This window comes from Podarcis cretensis, assembly GCF_951804945.1.
Source record: "Podarcis cretensis genome assembly, chromosome: 14".
NCBI classification, from domain to species: domain Eukaryota; kingdom Metazoa; phylum Chordata; class Lepidosauria; order Squamata; family Lacertidae; genus Podarcis; species Podarcis cretensis.
Genome location: NC_137183.1, coordinates 22,006,756 through 22,026,358, shown reverse-complemented (window position 1 = coordinate 22,026,358; position 19,603 = coordinate 22,006,756). Strand labels below are relative to the sequence as shown.

The window sequence follows — 19,603 nt, the reverse complement described above, 5'->3', positions numbered from 1 at the left end:
GCCTTGATTGATTCCCCTCTGAAAACAATGTTGTTTCTCATTCTAGTCCTTAAATAAAAGAGACATAATTGTGGTGTCAGCGGGTGCTCCATATCAATAACATCTGGGGTTATCTATATCTAATATGAATAGTCCTCAACGCTGCAGTTTAAAGCCCCGGTCTACAACTTCTATGTTAAATGAAGCTGACCTGGGTCCCATCTGTACTGTGCATTTAAAGCAGTTTCATACCACTTCAAATTGTCTGGTTTCCCTCAAAGAATCATGAGGGCCTTAAGCATACTGAAAGTGGTTAGGTGACCACTATTCCCCTCATGGAACTACTATTCCCAGAGTTTCCTGGAGGGATTAACTACTAAACCACTCAGAAAATTGTAGCTCAGTGAGGGGAATAAGGTCTTCTAACCACTCTTACTACCCTTAAAAAATGCAGTCCTCAAGATTCTTTGGGGAAACCCATCACTGTTTAAACTGGTATGATGCTACTTTAAATGTATAGTGTAGATGGGGCCTTATACATTGGAAGCTGCCCACAGTGGCTGGGGCAACCCAGTCAGATGGGTATGGTATAAATAGTAAAATTATTATTATTATTATTATTATTATTATTATTATTATTATTATTATTATTTTTTTCATCAGAGAAATGTTGGGGGGTATGAACTGGGCGCCCTCCAGATATTTTGGACTACAGCTCCCTGGAGTATTGGCCCAAAACACATTAAGGACTCACCTATACAGCTGCAAATAAAATGTTTTAATTGTGTTTTAAGTGCCATATACAATGCGGCACTAGATAGTGATGATGAGCCTTATGGAAAATTCAATGTATTTTTTAAAATGCTTTTTTTTTAAAAAAAGCATTTTCAAAACGGATTTTATATGTGTGCAGATTCCACCCAAGTTAAAAGCAACATACAGTATAGAGCCATAACAATCAGATGTAGCTAATAAGAAAGATCTGAAAACAAAAAAACTGGAGCCAAGCTAACACCAGTCACAGCAACGGCCAGAGAGTCTGATGGCTGGATTATCACTGCAGCCTGTATTAAGCTGTATTTACAGGGCCGTAACCCAGGCAGCAAAGGAAACAGGAAGCAAGCCCCATCAGCTACAGAAGAGGATTATGAAGGGCATCCGGTAAAAGGCCAGGTTCTCGCCCCCTGCAGCGGGGGGGGGGGGGGGGGGAGAGTTTGAGGATGGCGGGAAGTGATGACTAAGAAGCTTTCAACAACGAGGCCTTTCCCTTCTGACACTCAAAGCCATCTGTGCTTCTTGCAACAGGTCCACTTTCACATCCACAAAATCAGACAAAGAGGAAACCTCTTGGGAAAACATAGTCAGGGGTGCAAAAGGCATCTGCAAAGCTATCATCATCATCATCATCATCATCATCATCAGTGCTTTTTTCTAAAAAATGTTTAGGTGTACTCTCATTTTGACTCAATAAAATCACCATTTTATAGTTAAATCGGGAAAAATTATTACAGTAAATGGATAAAAGTACAAAGATTCACAAAATGTTTAGGGGTATGCGTACCCCTGCGTGCCCACAAAAATAAAGCACTGATTATAATGAATTTATTTATAGCCCACCTTTTTCCTTGACAGGGACTCAAGGCGGCTTACAGATAAAACAAGAACAGCTCTCTCTGTATATAAATGCAACAGCAAATTGGCAGGAGGGTTGAAGTTTGGGATTACCATTAAAAAAACCCACAACTAATCCCAAGCACATTCTTCTAATTCTCTTTTTCTTTCTTAAGGTGCCTTGTAGAGGTTAATGGCTACTTGTTTGCCAATTATAAATATAGCTTTTTATTTCCCATAAAAGGCAAAAGGAAATGGGTGTATCTTTTGTGATTGGTTCTAGCAAACAGCCAATAGGAATTTCAACCAGGCTGATTGGACAGAGGCAGCCAAAGGAGGAGCAAGGGGGCTGGGTTAACGAAATATAAGTGCTGGCCATAATGGCAGGAGGCCAGGCCAGAGCTTGGTAACCATATACCACTGTGCCTCTCATTTATTTGTCTGACAAATAAATTATTATTTTAATTTCTCTATTGCTGCGTTGAATATTTCATTCCAGCTAAGCGTTAACCACAAGCAGGGTGCTACATTCTCATTAATAGATGCTATTTAGCTGTAGGAGAGATAAGTGTGAACACAATGAGAGGAAAGGAAAGAAAGGCCAGGATTTAAAGTATGATGTAGGGGCAAGGCAGTCCAATGCGCAGGGCCATATGCAGCCCTCAAGGCCTTTTTGGTGGCCCCCAGCAACGTGGGATGTTCCCCCAGCTCTCTCACTTCCTTCCCAAAGCCAGGTAAGCAAGGTGCTGGGCTTTGAGAAGGAGTCCCACTTGATATGAAAAATAGAACTGCCCTGCTCAAGGGCCACATTCACACCACTCATTTAAGGCACTAGAATAGCACTTCATACTGTCATGGCTTCCTCGCCAAAGAATCCTGGGAGCTGCAGTTTGTTAAGGGTGCTGAGAGTTGTGAGGAGACCCCTTTCCCCCTCACAGAGCTTCAATTCTCAGAGTGGTTGAACAGTCAATCTCTCTTCACAGGGAACTCTGGGAATTGTAGCTCTGGGAGGGGAATAGGCGTCCCCTAACCACTCCTGACACCCCTTAACAACCTACAGCTCCCACAATTCTTTGGGGGAAGCCATTATTCTTTAAAGTGATGCTGAAGGCTCCACAGGGCTGAAGAACGTTAGGTTTATGTGATAAAATAGACACCTTACACAAGACTAGAAGATAAATCTTTACTTGCCAGTTTGGCAACGGTTGAAGAACAAGTATTATTCATGTATATTTATTAATGAATGCAACGTGTTTTGTGCCCCTGAGCCCAAGAGAGGGTCTAGTCCTTTTGCTTGCTAAACTCTTTCATAGCAGTACATAAGTTATTAATTAGGGTTGCCATATGTCCGGAATTTCCCAGACATAGTCAGCATAGTGTCCGGCTGGAAATCACTTAAACGTCCGGAAAAATCATAATGGATGGCAACCCATGTCATCAGTGTCATTTTTGGCGTTTTCCCTTAAAAATAGCTCAAAATCCAATTATTTTTATTTTGAGATTTGAACAAAAAAAAAAAGCTGTTCTGTCTGCATTTTAACTTTTTGAAATATGGCAACCCTATATTAATACATAGCTTGCCTGCCCTCACAAACCTCTCTAGCCACCTTCTGCTTGAAGTCAAAACACTCCCTCATTCTCAAGGAATCAACTAAACAGAATAACCAACCAACTGCCAACTGCTACCTCCTTTCCACGATGCCATTTATTCTTTGTGAAATACATTTGCAATGCAAAGACAATACAAATACTAACCAAGAACACTCCCTAAGCAACACCCTCTGGAAACATCCATGCCTCTCTCTGCCCAGCCAAGCAAGGTGCATTTTCAGAGTTTAAGGATGCATCTCAGCCAGGCCAAAATACCGTATTTTTTGCACCATAATACTCACTTTTTTCCTCCTAAAAAGTAAGGGGAAATGTCTGTGTGTGTTATGGAAGGAATGCCTACGGGTGGCATGCCTACGGATTTTCCTCCTCTAAAAACTACGTGCGTGTTATGGTCGGGTGCATGTCATAGAGCAAAAAATACGGTACTCAAGGAATGGGTAATTCAGGGCCAGTGAGGGGAGAGGCCTGGGGAAAGGGTGTGTGGCCTGAGGCAATAGAGACGACTGGACAGATGTATTTAGCTCCCAGTCCTGGGGTTCCCCAACCTTAGGGTAGGCAAGAGCTTGGAAGAAAAGTCTCAGAAGGCTTCTGCCAGATTTGAACAACCTGTCTGAGCTGCAGCATCCTCAGGGGAACACTGTGGCACCATGCACAGTGGGTTCTGGGAGAAATAGAACTGTTCTGGGGCCCATTGGAATCATCTCCACTCCCCATTCCCCATGCATACAGGCTACAGGACTGCCGTCTCCAAAAAGAAAGTCCATGTGGCAAATGCATTGCAACTTTATTCATATGCTTAGCATGCTCCACAATTGCATTAATTCATTAGCAGCCATGTGCTGCCTCTTATATATGCCTTTTCGGCATATATAATGGTGTGAAAGATTTAGAACCTTCACGTGAAAAGGGTTTTGGTGCTGCCCTGTAAATCCATGTCTAATCCACTTTATCCTAACCTACTTCTTGAATCAGACCAAGACCAGTTATGGGAAATATAAATCTATGAACTTGGCCACTGTTAGTGTACTGTGCACAGTTCCGGCCATCACATCTCAAAAGGGATATTCTAGATTCAGAAAGGGGCAAATAAAATGTGACTGAGAAACGGCTTCTGTAAATCCGGGACTGTCCCTGGAAAATAGGGACACTTGGAAAGCCTGCTCTTTGCATGAAGGATAGGGAGCAAAACATTTTATTTAGAACAAACTCAAAATGTTAAGCACAAGAAAAGCCCACTAGAAATCCACGTCCTCAAATCAGCTGTCTCAGGGCCTGGTCTTTATAAAGCTCTTTTTTCCCCTTTTTGGATGACCTGGAACTGCTCTAGACCCTGGTTAACTGGAAAAAAACATACAACATGGCCTGGATTCCCCAACATTACATGGAATTGTTTGAGTCAATGATCTGATCGTTAGAAAACAGCGGAGGCAGCTTTTAAAGATTGCTGTTCTAAAAACTAACACACTATGTCATCTATCTATCTATCTATCTATCTATCTATCTATCTATTGTAGACCCAAAGGTAGCCAAAATTGCACCATCCATGCAAAAATGGAAGTTATAAGCAAGCTTCCTTCTGCAACATTTTGGGCTCCTTCCGGTGACTTACTTATTGAACATTCATCTCAATTTGGTTGCACAATACTTCATGCAACCAAGGACGAACATTCAATAAACAGGTCTTTACTAAGCATATATTTGTGTGGAAATTATACAACAACAGGCTGATGGGAGTTGGAGTCCAACAACATACAGAGGGCCCTGGGTTCTCCACCCTAGTTCTGTGTGCTTGCCTGCTTATGACATCAGCATTTCTTATGTGCTTTTCTAATTACAGACCCAAAATTGTTTGAAACCAATCTGTTCAAAACTGGCTAATGCGTATGCAGAAGTAAGTGGACACCACCAGGATTATCTTGGGAATGGAGAGGGGGAAATGTGCAGCCAATTGCGCAGACACAACAATCTATTCTTTAAGATTGCAAATGGCCGTTATTACATTAGGTTAATCTGACTGGGAAAGTACATCTCCTAGACTCCCATGTTCTTTGTAATGCAGAAATATTTTTTTGCTTTTAGCAGGGAGCTGCCAACACCTAAACAGGACAGTCTCATGCAATGGATACTACTATTTCCATCCACTCTGAGAGCTAACAGCTTGCAATTCTCTTGCTGGGACAGGAATGGCAGATCAAATGCCTAAAATGAGAATAAAATGGATCAGATTGGGGATTATATGACCAACATAGGCCATTTTAAACTATGAACGTTACAAAAACCAAGATGGTCATTGTTATAAAGTGGAGAGTTAGGTTTCACTGGGACTACTCTAGAGTAAGTGATATTTTTAAGGATCTGAGCCCTCCAGTTCCAGTCACGATGCTTAAACTGTAGATGGCTACCTTAGACCGGCATTGAGCCCAGGGTCGTGACCTTCCTTTGGTACCCACAAAGCCTCTGAGCCCCTCTCACTGCCCCCAAGTTCATAAGGTGATGAAGGTGCTCAGTTTTTGTTTTTTGAGTGGAAATTAATAAGGTATATTCGGGAAAGGGGGTTGTGGGGCTCAGTGACTTTAACAAAGCAAATGAGTAAGAAATATTGGTACTGGCCACACACACTTTGGCCTGAGGGGTTAGCCATGGGTCAGTGTAGCCCTTCGCCTGGGAAGGATGAGTCAACCCTGCTCATGGGTTAATTAATTAATTAATTAGCAAGAGCTAATTAATTAATTAATTAATTAGCAAGAGCTCACTGTCATCCCCACATCATGAGAGCATGTGGAACTACTGCACACCCGATACTCCCCAACAGCTTTCACAACTCTCGTTCTAGGTGCATTTTGTGACAGGGAATTTCATAAACGTGAGCAGTTTCTGAGCTATGGGTGCAGTATTGCACTTAAGATTTCAGATTAAAATTGCCACTGTTACCCAGAGATAAATGCCAACCAAGTTCAATGGGGCTTCTTCCCAAGAAAAACATTCATGGATTGGGGATCTGACAAAATTTATCTTCTTTTCTTTTAAACCCAACATGTTTTGTTCAGGTTTTAGTTGCCTTGTTTAATGTACTTTTAATGTATGACGTGCTGTTAATATACTAGCCAGTTAGTTATGATGGTTTAAGTAGTGCACGTTAAAGTGTTATCTACCTTAGACTCTCACAGTGTTGCTTAAAACCAAAACAAATTTTGGAGTGGGATCATTGAGGGACCCTTCAGTCTTAGGTTTGCGAAATGGACACTCAAGGTGGGTGTCTCTGCCATCAGTTGTACAGTGGTATCTCGGGTTAAGTACTTAGTTAAGTACTTAATTTGTTCTGGAGATCTGTTCTTAACCTGAAACTGTTCTTAACCTGAAGCACCACTTTAGCTAATGGGGCCTCCTGCTGCTGCTGCGCCGCTGCTGTGTGATTTCTGTTCTCATCCTGAAGCAAAGTTCTTATCCCGAGGTAATATTTCTGGGTTAACGGAGTCTGTAACCTGAAGCGTATGTAACCTGAAGCGTATGTAACCTGAGGTACCACTGTATAGGCCTTTAATATGTGTTAATTGTGGTGCCAAAAATATATATTTATATGGAGGAAAGGGGGTGTAGAGAGAATCCAGGGCTTGTCTGCAGGGTGAATGGAATAGAGGACCTTTAAAAAAAATAAAAAAAAGGAATAGAGGACCTTTTTCTGCCTCCCCACTTCCAACCACTCTCTGAAGACTGCAGAAGGGACCCTCTTAAGAATATGGGGGGGGGCAGGCAGGGGAAGCATTGCTTTGTTTTTTAAGTCTTCAGATGAGGACTAGACCATGTGAAAAATGAACACAAGATTTCAGCTGCAGTTCATTCATTTTCAGCTTTGTATTCTTGTTATAAAAAAGTGCACCTAGACATTCCATTGTTGCGTCCATAACCTAGGTTTAAGGTGCCATTCAGCTCCTAGCTTTCATATCTCAGTTTCTAACACTGCTCCCCTACAAAAGACCAGCAATGGTGATGGCTGGTAAGAAGCTTGCCCCCCATCTTGATTTTCGTTCCAGGGCCCACATGTTATTTCTCTTGTCTTTTTGCTATGCAATTTGCCTAGCGGCTAATTATTCCATGGACCTTCATTTCAAAATGAAATGGCATCAGGAAGACATCAGGAAAACAAATGGACTGGCTATATGGCTCAAATAAACACAATTAAAATTCACAGCAGTGACCCGAGGAGGAATGATTGCTGGTTGGAGTGCAGAAAGAAGAAATGCCATGGTACACCTGCATCAGCACAACTGGATGCCTTCATCTGTCCCAGCTGCAACAAAACATTGTTCTCTAAAGCCACAGCAGGTGCTATAACACTCCAACAGTTTGAGTTCACCTCTGAAGGCACACTCTTCCATTGTCTTGTGAGACAGACAGATGCCAGCCTTCCTAGTTGCAGAGTGGTGGGAGGTCTCAGCCTCTCATAATCCTGCACTGTAGGCCACTGGAACGACACCCACCTCAACCCAGAGAATCAGCTTGATGCGAAATTTAGTGCATTGTCTTTGGATGCGAGAGATTGGCATTCGTCTCCTTGCTCAGCCACAAAACTCACGCGATCATGACAAATCTTAGGCAAAAGCCACCAACCCTCTCCAGCTTTCTGGCAGCCGAAATGTCCTTGCCTCATGCAGCAAGTGTGTGTGTGTGTGTTACTCAGTTCTTTTGTCAAAACGTGATGTCATACACCCAGAAGACTCCACTTTGTCTGAGATACCAATCCAAAATCGCTGTGGGATTGTGCAGTGGCTGTATGGAATTTCCTGCAGGATCGCGCTGAGCAACTAATTCTTAACACAGACTGTACTTTGAATGGGGTCAGTGGAAGCTGGTTGATCAGGGAGAATGGGGCACTGCCCCACCAACATTGGCCGGCCCTCAGTAAGCTCCCACCTGCCTGCCTTCTTAATTACAACCAGCCAGGGGAGAGCACTGCCTGCCAGATTGCTTGCTACCCTCCTTACTCTTAATGTTAGATGGGACGTGGGTGGTGATGTGGTCTAAACCACAGAGCCTAGAGCTTGCTGATCAGAAGGTCAGCGGTTCGAATCCCCACAACGGGGTGAGATCCCGTTGCTCGGTCCCTGCTCCAGCCAACCTAGCAGTTCAAAAGCACGTCAAAGTGCAAGTAGATAAATAGGTACTGCTCGGGCGAGAAAGTAAACGGCATTTCTGTGTGCTGCTCTGGTTTGCCAGAAGTGGCTTAGTCATGCTGGCCACATGACCTGGAAGCTGTCTGCGGACAAATGCCGGCTGAGCGCGCAACCCCAGAGTCATCTGCGACTGGACCTAACAGTCAGAGGTACCTTTACCTTTACCTTTTACTCTTAATGTTGCCCCTTGTAGAACTCTGCAGAGAGGAAGATGGGGAGAAAACTAGAATGAGTTGGCTCTGTTTGTCATTGGCTCAGATGCCGCTTTCTTCTGACCTCTGCCTTCTGTCCCACAAGGTCCCCATGGGCACCAGCCACCACCAGATAGGGTGGCCAGATGGAAAAAAAGGATAGTACCTGTACACAGGAAAGACCTGTAACACAATTGCTGTGAGACAAGCTACAGGTGCTGACATTTTCTCTTCTACTCATCCATCATATGTGCAGGAACCCTGTCCTCATTTTTTTCACCCAGCCACCCTAAATTTTGAATGGAGAGAAGGCTGAAAGGCTGACCATTTTGGCTCTGCTGCTAACTCAAGTGACCCAATTAAATTTTAAAGGGCTCATTAAAGGGCTTCCTTCCCAGCATGAATAGCTACAGAGTCAGGTTGGATAGCCTCTGTGTGTAGTTAAAGGTAAAGGATCCTTGGACGGTTAAGTTCAGTCAAAGGTGTCTATGGGGTTGCGGCGCTCAGCTCGCTTTCAGGCCGAGGGAGCTGGCGTTTGTCCACAGACAGCTTTCTGGGTCATGTGGCCAGCATGACTAAACCGCTTCTGGTGCAATGGGACACCATGACAGAGGCCAGAGCATATGGAAACGCCATTTACCTTCCCGCCACAGTGGTAGTTAGTTACTTGCACTGGTGTGCTTTCGAATCGCTAGGTTGGCAGGAGCTGGGACAGAGCAATGGGAGCTCACCCCGTCGCGTGTATATTCAAAATACATTTAAAGCGCATAGCTTTCCCCAAAGGATCCCGGAAACTGTAGTGTGTCCTCACAGATCTACAATCCCCAGTGCCCTTAACAAAGTACAGTTCCCTGGAGTCCTTGGGAGAAGTCGTGTACTTTAAATGTATATTGTGGATGTGAAGTATGACAGAACACATTTTGGGGATAATTTAAATAGGGGGAAAAAGACATCTCACCAGAGTGAGGCGGACTATGACCAGGTGAGTTGTGTATACACTCAGTCTGCTGTCCAGACGCTAACTGGGGACAGGCAACTTCAATGCCCCTCTTTCCCTTCTCAGGGTTCTTTTTCTTTAAACCAGACTCGGGTCATAAAACTCTTTAAACAGAGATCTCCTTAAATGACTTGTCTGCAAAGTCAGTACCACACCAATTAATGCAAAATCACCACCCCCATGCATATGTTTAAGGCAACTGAACGTATTCTAATACGATGAAAAATCGTTGTCATGAAATCTTTTCTTGTGCAAGTTAAACACACTCACACGCATGGGAGAAACTGTCCCATATTTCAGCTGGTTCCCCATTCCACAACGTGAGAGTTTGTAGCTTGAACATCTGATTTCAATCACTTTCTTTTTTACATCCCCAATTAAACCCACCGAAAGTGGTGGCCGAGACGTGGAAGTGGTTCTTGCCTGACACTCAGCCACCACTTTCAGCCTTAAGCCCAACCTGGAAATGCAGGGAATTGAACTTAGCAACGTCTCTGCATGCACAGCAGATGCTCTACCATTGAGACCTTGTGCCAAGTTGGAGGGGGAAGAGAGATGACACAAGGCTCACACCCTTTAAAAGTTTCAACAAGCACACTTCCTCTGGAAGCTGCATTGCTTAAGCAAAAATAAATTTGCAGTTTATTTTAAGAGCCTGTAGCATGTGAAGTGCCATTTAGAGAAGCCTCTCGGACCATTGCAGGTTCTGCAAACTGTGCAGCTTTGTGCTGCACTTTGACCTGCTGGATATCAGGAGCCACCTTCCGAACGCTGCCAGCCCAATAATGTTCAGTAGCCACCAAAGAGGGTTGCCATGGCTGTGCTAGCTGGGGCAACAAAAACTGAGACAAAAAAACTCTGCCCGTTCAGTTCTCCCTCATTGCTGTAGATCCACGTTTGGAAAAGACATGTTGTTGTTTTTAGAGCTGGTGGAGTAGACCTTAATGGCTACTAGCAGACTCACACTTAGGATTGATCATAAATTCTAAGAAACCCCTCCAAATCAGTGCTGTTATGAAATCAGTAGTTAAGACCTATGCAGATCTGAAAGGTTCACTCCGCCATTTTGATATCAAAATGATGTCCAACGGTATGGAAATAGGCGGAAACCTGCACCTTGATCTCAGAAACCATGCAAAATTTGATTTTGCTGTCTTAAGAGCATACAGAACTGACAAACAAACAATATCCCAAACAATATAGTAGAAGCGTGTGAACTGGGAAGTCTCCGATTCAAATCTCACCACAGCCAGAAGCTCATTAAAGGGCATGCATCCTGGTCTGGCATTAGCAACCCTACTCCTCAGGCAGGGCCCATTGCCACTGATCCCTGCCCTGGGTGACATGCTCCTATAAGCCACTATTTTAAATTTCCCACAGTGTCCCAGAGCACTCTACATCACATTGCTTTCTGGCCATGTGGATATTTAAAATGGCAGCCGTAACAGTTGGTTGGAAAATTGCTGTCATCATCAGGGAAGGCCCAGGAGTGTTATGGAAGTGTCCTCCAGAGCGCATCATGCTGAGAGGCCCCTCAAACTTGGAAGTGGCCCTGCCTTTTTCTTTCAGCCTCAGTTCCCAATGTGGGGGTAATAATAACCAATCAAGGCTGGTCCATTAGACCAATTGGGGTGTTGAATTACTGCCCTCAGCTGTCCCCTTGTTCGGATTTTTAGTCTCAGTTTTGCTCCTTGTAGAACTCATCAGACAAAAGTTAGCTCTGCCCGTCAGTGGTTTTGGCTGCACCTACTGTTGGGCTCCTTCAGCCCTTCCTGTCCCAGTGGCCAGCAGCCACCACTGATATTTGCACTATTTAGAATCAGATGGCTATCAGTTCTTCACATATACACTGAATGCGTGTCTGTTTGTTTGAGAGAGAGTTAGACTGATAGAAGTTGCAAGCCCAGCCTCCAAAGTACTCCGATTCTCTGTATCCTATGTACATTCCCCCCACAAGGTAAATGTGAGTCAGCTTCCCCCAGCCCCCTTTCTTCTTAGCTCTTGGTTTTGACTGCTACTTATGCATGACCCAAAAGAGGAAATGCTTCTCCAAATAAATAAGGCAAAATAGGGCAAAGATTTGCATAAAATACACACACAAATTATTACTACACCTTAAATAGAAATATGCATCTCACCAAAGAGGGGATGACTGTAGCCAGGAAATCTATGTGCCTGATCAAGTCCGCTTGGCTTTACTGGCTAACAGGTATGGAAATATTGAGAGGGCTGTAGGTTCCTCATCCCTGGTGTAAAGATGAAGAACCGTAAGAACAGGGGTTTTGAAGTTGCCCATACAACAGTTAGCATTTGGACAGAAGGTCTAGCGAGATCATGTACATTAAGCATTTTGAACCCTTAGAAATGTGCCATACCTAGTGGTGCTGCTAGATCCTATACTGATAATTGGTGAGTTACACAACACTTTCTGTGAAGAAGGAACCTCTTATATGTCGTCCTGCCAGTTCATGACAAAGACCAGGGTTCAAATCCCCACTCAGCTACGAAGCTCACTGGGTGACCTTGGACCACTTGCTGTCTCTCAGCCTGTCCTAGGGTTGTTGTGAGGATAAAATGGAAAGAGGGAGAACTGTGTATGCCACTTTTTGAGCTCTTTGGAGAAAAGGGGGTGGCTATAAATGTAAAAATTATGTACTGTCAAGAGAACTACTACCTCCTACAATCTCAATCTGGGTTTGACTTTTTTTTAGTTGTAATCATTAATGATCCTATAATATTTTATTTGATAATACATTATTGAGATATGCTGGGTAAAAGTGTTGGATAAAATATGTTGGATAAAATGTTTCTCTTCAAGGTTTTTTTTATGATGAATGTTGCCAAAATTAACTTTACAATAAAAATAAATTTTATCTATCTATCTATGAGATATATATAGATATATATGTGCCAGATAAATGCTAAATTATCACCACCATATTTCTTTTTCCAGCAGAAGGGTTTCATCCCATCTGAAAGTGCGGCTCCTTCATAAATATATTCAGATTGGCCTTTCTGGTTGAGTTGCCTCCCAAAGTCAAAAGATTCTGCTTCGGATCTAAGAGTCATGGAGATCACAATGCTGATCCAATGCAGCTGGTGCATCTATAATTAGGTATGGAAAGAGGGATCTGCTGGACTGAGAATAATGAAATCAGAGTAATGATTTATACATACATATTGGCTTAATCTTGTTTAGCGAGGTTAACCGCATTTTATAGTCTCCAGGATTAGCTCCCATAAGCGTAAACACAGATGATGGTTTGAGACAATCTCAGCTATCGCAGTTGTTTATAGTTTACCTGTTTGTGTTTCCACAGCTTCCTCCACATGTTTGGAAAGTCTATTTGCAAGTGGGGTGCTGCCCCTCTTCCCCCAGGCAGCCCCCACCTACCTTCTCACTTACAACCAGTCCATGGGTGTCTCTGCCCGACAGCTTCATCCTCCTGAATTCTCAGTGTTGCCCCTTATAGAATTCAGCAGCGAGGAGCATGGAGACAATAATAATAATAATAATAATAATAATAATAATAATAATATAATAATAATAATAATAATAATAATAATAATAATATAAATATAATAATAATATAAATATAATAATAATAATAATAATAATAATAATAATAATAATAATAATAATAATAATAATAATTTATTATTTATACCCCACCCATCTGGCTGGATTTCCCCAGCTACTCTGGGCGGCTCCCAACAAAATATAAAAAATACAATAAAACATCAGACATTAAAAACTTCCCTAAACAGGGCTGCCTTCAGATGACTTCTAAAAGTCAAATACAGTTGTACCTCAGGATACAGACACCTCAGGTTACAAACACTTCGGGTTAGACTCCACTAACCTGGAAGTAGTACCTCAAGTTAAGAACTTTACCTCAGGATGAGAACAGAAATCGTGCACTGGCGGCAGCGGGAGGCCCCATTAGCTAAAGTGGTACCTCAGGTTAAGAATGGTTTCAGGTTAAGAATGGACCTCTGGAACGAATTAAGTTCATAAGCAGAAGTACCACTGTAGTTGTTTATTTCCTTGACATCTGACGGAAGGGCGTTCCACAGGGCGGGTGCTGCCACCAAGAAGGCCCTCTTCCTGGTTCCCTAGAACCTCACTTCTTACAGTGAGGGAACTGCCAGAAGGCCCTCGGCGCTGGACCTCAGTGTCCGGGCTGAATGATGGGGGTGGAGGCGCTCCTTCAGGAATACTGGGCCGAGGCCATTTAGGGCTTTAAAGGTCAGCACCAACACTTTGAATTGTGCTCGGAAACATACTGGGAGCCAACGCTGGTGTTATGTGGTCTCGGTGGCTGTTCCCAGTCACCACTAGACTTAGTTGACCGTGCCTGTCTTTGGCTCTGGATCCACCTACTTTTGGGCTCCACTACCAGTCCCAAGGGCCACAGCCCCCATTGGTTAGGGTCCAGTAACATCTGGAGTCTTCCCATTCCTACCTTACCCACTTTCTTCACAGCATCCATAATTTCATATGCACCTCTATCATGCCAACCCTATCCTGAAGCCTGAAAACTGGAGATCTAGAGCGATCAATCCCCAAAGCGAGAGTTTCATTTGATGTTAAAAGCTTCCCCCATACTTGCTGACATATGGCTCTTCAGGGCAGGGCAGGGGGGTTATTATATTTCACTGGGAGCGTGACTTTTCTGTTTCCCATCCTCATCTCTATATTGGATACAGGGCTGTACTTTTCTCGGTGAGAAATGTTACATCTCCTGTCCTCTTCCTTGGCCAGCCACAGACTTGTTCATTCAAGGGCTAAATTGGCTCTCTCCGTTACACTTGCACAACTCCATGGAGTTCTGGAGTTGGCTTTACATCAATGTCCGTTGCATTTCCTCTCAGCTTTTCAGTATTTTATTTACGTCTCGAATTTATATCCCGCCCTTCCTCCCCAAGGAGCCCAGGGTGGCAAATAGATCACCATTTAAAAGAAAAAACAAACGAAACAAGCATTCTAAAAAACAATTAAAAATTTCTAAAATCAGTTGCAGTTTAAAAACATCCTGAAGGCAGTCACAAACATCTATCCATCCAAAGATCTGAGGGTTGCCTGGAATACTTTCAGCCACCAAATGCCTGGGTAAACAGGAAACTTTTTCAAATTCCTCCTGAAAGTTAATAATGATGGAGACAGGCTCACCTCACTAGGAAGGGCATTCCACAACCAAGGAGCCACCACTAAAAAGGCCCTGTCACTACCACCAAGGCCTCAGTTGCCAATCACAGGGTTCAATATGGTGAGTATTAGGGAAGGCACTCTTTTATGTACTTGGATCCCAATCTGTTTAGGGCTGTATATGATAGTACTATGAACATTTTGAATTTGGCCAGGTAGCTCACTGGCAGCCAGTGTGGCGCTTTCAGGACCAGTGTCACATGGACCCAGTAGCTAGAAACCAAATATACTTCTTTGATGGGCATGGCTCATGCTTGAACGAACGTCAATAGCTTTCGATGGCTTGTGACTGTTATCTACCCCACACATCCCACAAGCGTAGCTCACAGCAAAGAGAAACAGTTTCGCCATTTGGTAGTTTGAAGTTTTACAGTGGGCTAAGGAGCCTTGGAGAGGGACGTAGGTGGCGCTGTGAGGGACGTAGGTGGCGCTGTGGGTTAAAGCCTCAGCGCCTAGGGCTTGCCGATCGAAAGGTCGGCGGTTCGAATCCCTGCGGCGGGGTGCGCTCCCGCTGCTCGGTCCCAGCGCCTGCCAACCTAGCAGTTCGAAAGCACCTCCGGGTGCAAGTAGATAAATAGGGACCGCTTACCAGCGGGAAGGTAAACGGCGTTTCCGTGTGCGGCTCTGGCTCGCCAGAGCAGCGATGTCACGCTGGCCACGTGACCCGGAAGTGTCTCCGGACAGCGCTGGCCCCTGGCCTCTTAAGTGAGATGGGCGCACAACCCCAGAGTCTGTCAAGACTGGCCCGTACGGGCAGGGGTACCTTTACCTTTACCTTAAGGAGCCTTGGAAGGGAAAGTCTTGGAGTGATGCTATGCCAGGGGTGTTGTGGGAGATTTAAAATGGCCACTCACAGTACAGTATTCTACAGTCCAGTTGCACCTGTGTTTAGCCAATGAATCCCACTGGGGAACTGGATTCCAAGCAGCTGTCAGGGTGCTAGTTGCTGATGTGAGGATTTATTTTATTTATTATTACACTTTCATGTAGGCACTTCTTCATTTTCCATTTGTAGTTCTAAATGCTGCCACCCCCACCTCCACCCCCTTGGAAACCTCATCCAAATCAGTTTACATTTGGGGGAAGTGCTCTTATGCTCATCTTCACAAGATTTCCTCTATCTGTCCGGTGTGTCGAAATCGCAATGACGCTGCTACTCAGCTGTGATATTTAAGGCCTTGGGGGTGATGCCAGAGGAGTCCCAAAGTGCAGACCGTGCACAGGAAAAAAGAAGTATTTAAAAATCTATTTTTGTTCAGAAAGCTATGACCCTTGTCTCGTGGGCTGGACACAGAAGCAGCCTTCCTTTGGTCCATTTCTGCAATCACTTCTTTCTCATGTTCACCGGGGTAAGTCTGCTCGTAATAACTGTTCCAACTTTATCCCTATTTTTACCATGTCGGGATACCTATTAAATCTTTGGGTACAGCGAGGTTACGCTTACATTATCAGCTTAAAACCCAAGGTTATTCTTGCTATGTTTCAAGCCACATTTGCATATCCACCTCCAACATTTATCCGATGAAAATAAGGACCCCCCATTCCATAATGATAATTTTACTATTTATACCCCACACATCTTATTAGGTTCCCCCAACACACCGGGCAGCTTCCAACATATATAAAAACATAATACAACATTTGAAAAAACTGCCCTATACAGGATTGTCTTCAGACGCCTTGGGGGTCAGATAACTCCATACCCTCCAATATTTATCCAATGAAAATAGGGACATCCTAAGGAAAAGGGGGGCATTCTGGGATCAAATCAGAAACCAGGATGGCTTCTCTAAATTAGGGACGTCCTTGGAAAATAGGGACACATGAAGGGTCTGCATTTGTACAGTGTTGTTCACATCAGAGAGGGGAACAGGATTGTTTTCACCTGACAGGCATGACCTTTTAGTTTTTTTCTGTCTTTGGGTTGCATAGTAAAGGTAAAGGGACCCCTGACCATTAGGTCCAGTTGTGACCGACTCTGGGGTTGCGGCGCTCATCTCACTTTATTGGCCAAGGGAGCCACCGCACAGCTTCCGGGTCATGTGGCCAACATGACTAAGTTGCTTCTGGCGAACCAGAGCAGTGCATGGAAACGCCGTTTACCTTCCCGCCGGAGCGGTACCTATTTATCTACTTGCACTTTGACGTGCTTTCGAACTGCTAGGTTGGCAGGAGCAGGGACCGAGCAACGGGAGCTCACCCCGTCACGGGGATTTGAACCACCGACCTTCTGATCTGCAAGTCCTAGGCTCTGTGGTTTAACCCACAGCGCCACTCCTATTCATGAAGCTGTCCTCTGCGTGCTCATCCGAGCATCCTCTATAGCTGTCTTAAATGTAGTATGAAGTGAATGTGGCTTAAGTTTTCTTGTTGGATTGAAGCTGGTTGGAGGGGAAAACGCACCAAACATTTCACGTGCACAAGCTGCTTGGGTTGGCACTTGTATTTTACTCCTGGCAATGGGGCCACATCCCTCCATTGCACCTGAGGGCAGCCAGGTAGCTTAAGGGAGTGTAGGCCAAAGCCTTGTCCAGCAACCCCTCAGCTGCCTCACTCTGCCCAATGGTAGGGCTGGTCCATTGGAAGGAGGATGCAGGACAAGGTGTGTACATGGTAAATGGCTACTAGCCCAAATGGCTATGTTCTACCTCCACTGTCAGTGGCAGTGAATACCAGCTGCCAGGAATCACAAGTAGGCAGAGTATGCTCATGTGCTTGGGTCCTGGTTGTGGGTTTCCCAGAGACAACTGTCCGGCCACTATGAGAACATGATGCTGGACTAGATGGGCCATTGGGCTGATTCAGTAGGCTCTCTTTTTGCTCATGGTTTGATCCAGTATGAGTTCTTACATTGTTCTCTTGAGCTTCCTGCCTTGATGGGATAAATTACTTGGTGCATGGCACAAGCTCTGATCTTTGGTACAGTTTTGTCAGCTTCACCCCCTCCCCCCCAAAATAGATGAAAGTTCTAAACTAACATCGCTTATGTATGTGTTAAATCTCTATTGTCACACATACACATGGGCTGTCTAAAAATATTCTCAGTTCTGTTTTACAAAAACCTGATTAATATTTTCCAGGAAATGCAATTTTATTGGCCAACACCCAGTCATTATAGTTACTCACCCATTATTTCCTCCAGCTGTGCTGTTTTAAAGCTAGGGTGTTACATTTTGAAAGATAGCCGAGTGTGGGTTGTTGTCCAATTATGGCCAGATAGAAACAATATTATTTTTTCCTTCAAAATCTGAAACTGGTACGAGAGAGCCAATGTTGCTTGCAATGCAAATACACTAATTTCCCCCCTCCCCTATTGCACTACTATTGTGTATGCTCCAACAAGCTTTGTAGATTTTTTTCGTAGCAGGACACAAACATAAAGGAGAGGTCTGTGAGTGACAATGGCCTTATCCCTGCATTCCACAATCTTGTTCCTCTCCAGATGTTTTGGACTACAAATCCCATCAGCCCCAGGGGGTACAGCTTCCTTACCCTATCAAGGTAAGAGGATCAAGTGCACAGGTGATCACCTTGACCTATCCAAGTACCCTGCCCACATCCTTAAGTCTTACTAACTGAAACTCATCCAACACAACAGCACTAGACAGTGCTCTGAATACTTCTTGAGATTCGTCTGCTGTAACAGCGGAGTCAAGGTCCCAGTGAATGAAAGGGATTTTATCCTCAAAATGCTTTGCGAACATGTCACAGCATGTTACCGTTGGTTCTACCACCTTGTTTGGGCCAGACTGTAAAAGGCCCAAAAGGGAAAGCTGTGTATTGCAGAATGAGGGTGCCACTAAGTAGGCTTAAGCCCCCACCAGTGTTCAAATGCATTTAACTGGAGTTTTCCTCCACTTGCATTCCAGCTTGTCTCATTGCCCTAAATCACGAAGTGGGAGAGGACTCTCAGGGGCGGATCGTGTCAACAGGCCTGAGCCATTTAAATGTTCCATAAGTTGGCCAGGGCTTTGACAGGAGTGCCAGTCATATCAACACATCCATCACAACAGCACTAGGCAGGGCCATCTGGAAGCCAATTGGATCCATCAGCCTTTGAGGGCAGACCCTCCTTATAGGTCCCTACCTCTGCAGAGCAGAAGAGGTGCTGAAAGCCTAAATCTCAACAGGAAGTGATCAGACAAAAGACTGATGCCAATACACCACCACACTTTCAGGTCACCCTCTTTTTTCCCAGTTAAAAAAACAAGGCCCAGACTGTGGCCTGCCACATGTCTTGGACTGGTGACATGTCCCATGGTCATCGTGGCAGCTATGAAGTCCTGAGCCACTCCATAGCCATTCACCTTGGCATGGATGTTGAAGTCCCTCAAAAACAGGAGTCTGGGAGTCCTCAACCCTGGGCAGCAAGGTATGCGGCAAACCAACAGAATTCCTAATTTGTCCCAATTGCCCAGTGCCAGGAACACACACTCTAGATCTCTTCCACACACACCCCACAACAAGACAGAGAACTTGGAGAGAGAGAGAGATGGAATCCCTATGGACTATAGTAATTTCCCCTCCCCATCCTTAAGTCTGCCCTGATACTGCATTATGCACCCAGGTAAGCACAGCTAGATGAGACCAGCTCCACTCTGCTCACCCACCCAGGTCTCCATGATACAGACCAGATCAGCCTCCTCATCTATAATCAGATCATGGGTGAGGCTGGCCTGGTATTCAGCAACAGCAGCCGTACTAGACCTGAGGGCTGGCTGATAGGACAACTGCAGTTCCCCTGGTAGGAGAGGGGCTACTAACCGTGACTGTGCTAAGTGCCCCTCCCTGGGGTCTTGGGTCCCCATCACTTTCTCTTCTTATAGCCCAATAC

General features: G+C 44.5%; 1 protein-coding gene across 1 annotated transcript in view; it reads left to right on the top strand.

Moving 5' to 3' along the window:
* Nucleotides 1-19,603, top strand: part of LOC307203455 (F-box/LRR-repeat protein 14-like) — a 234,344-nt gene that overhangs the window by 141,742 nt on the left and 72,999 nt on the right. The gene's annotated exons all lie outside the window — the stretch shown is intronic.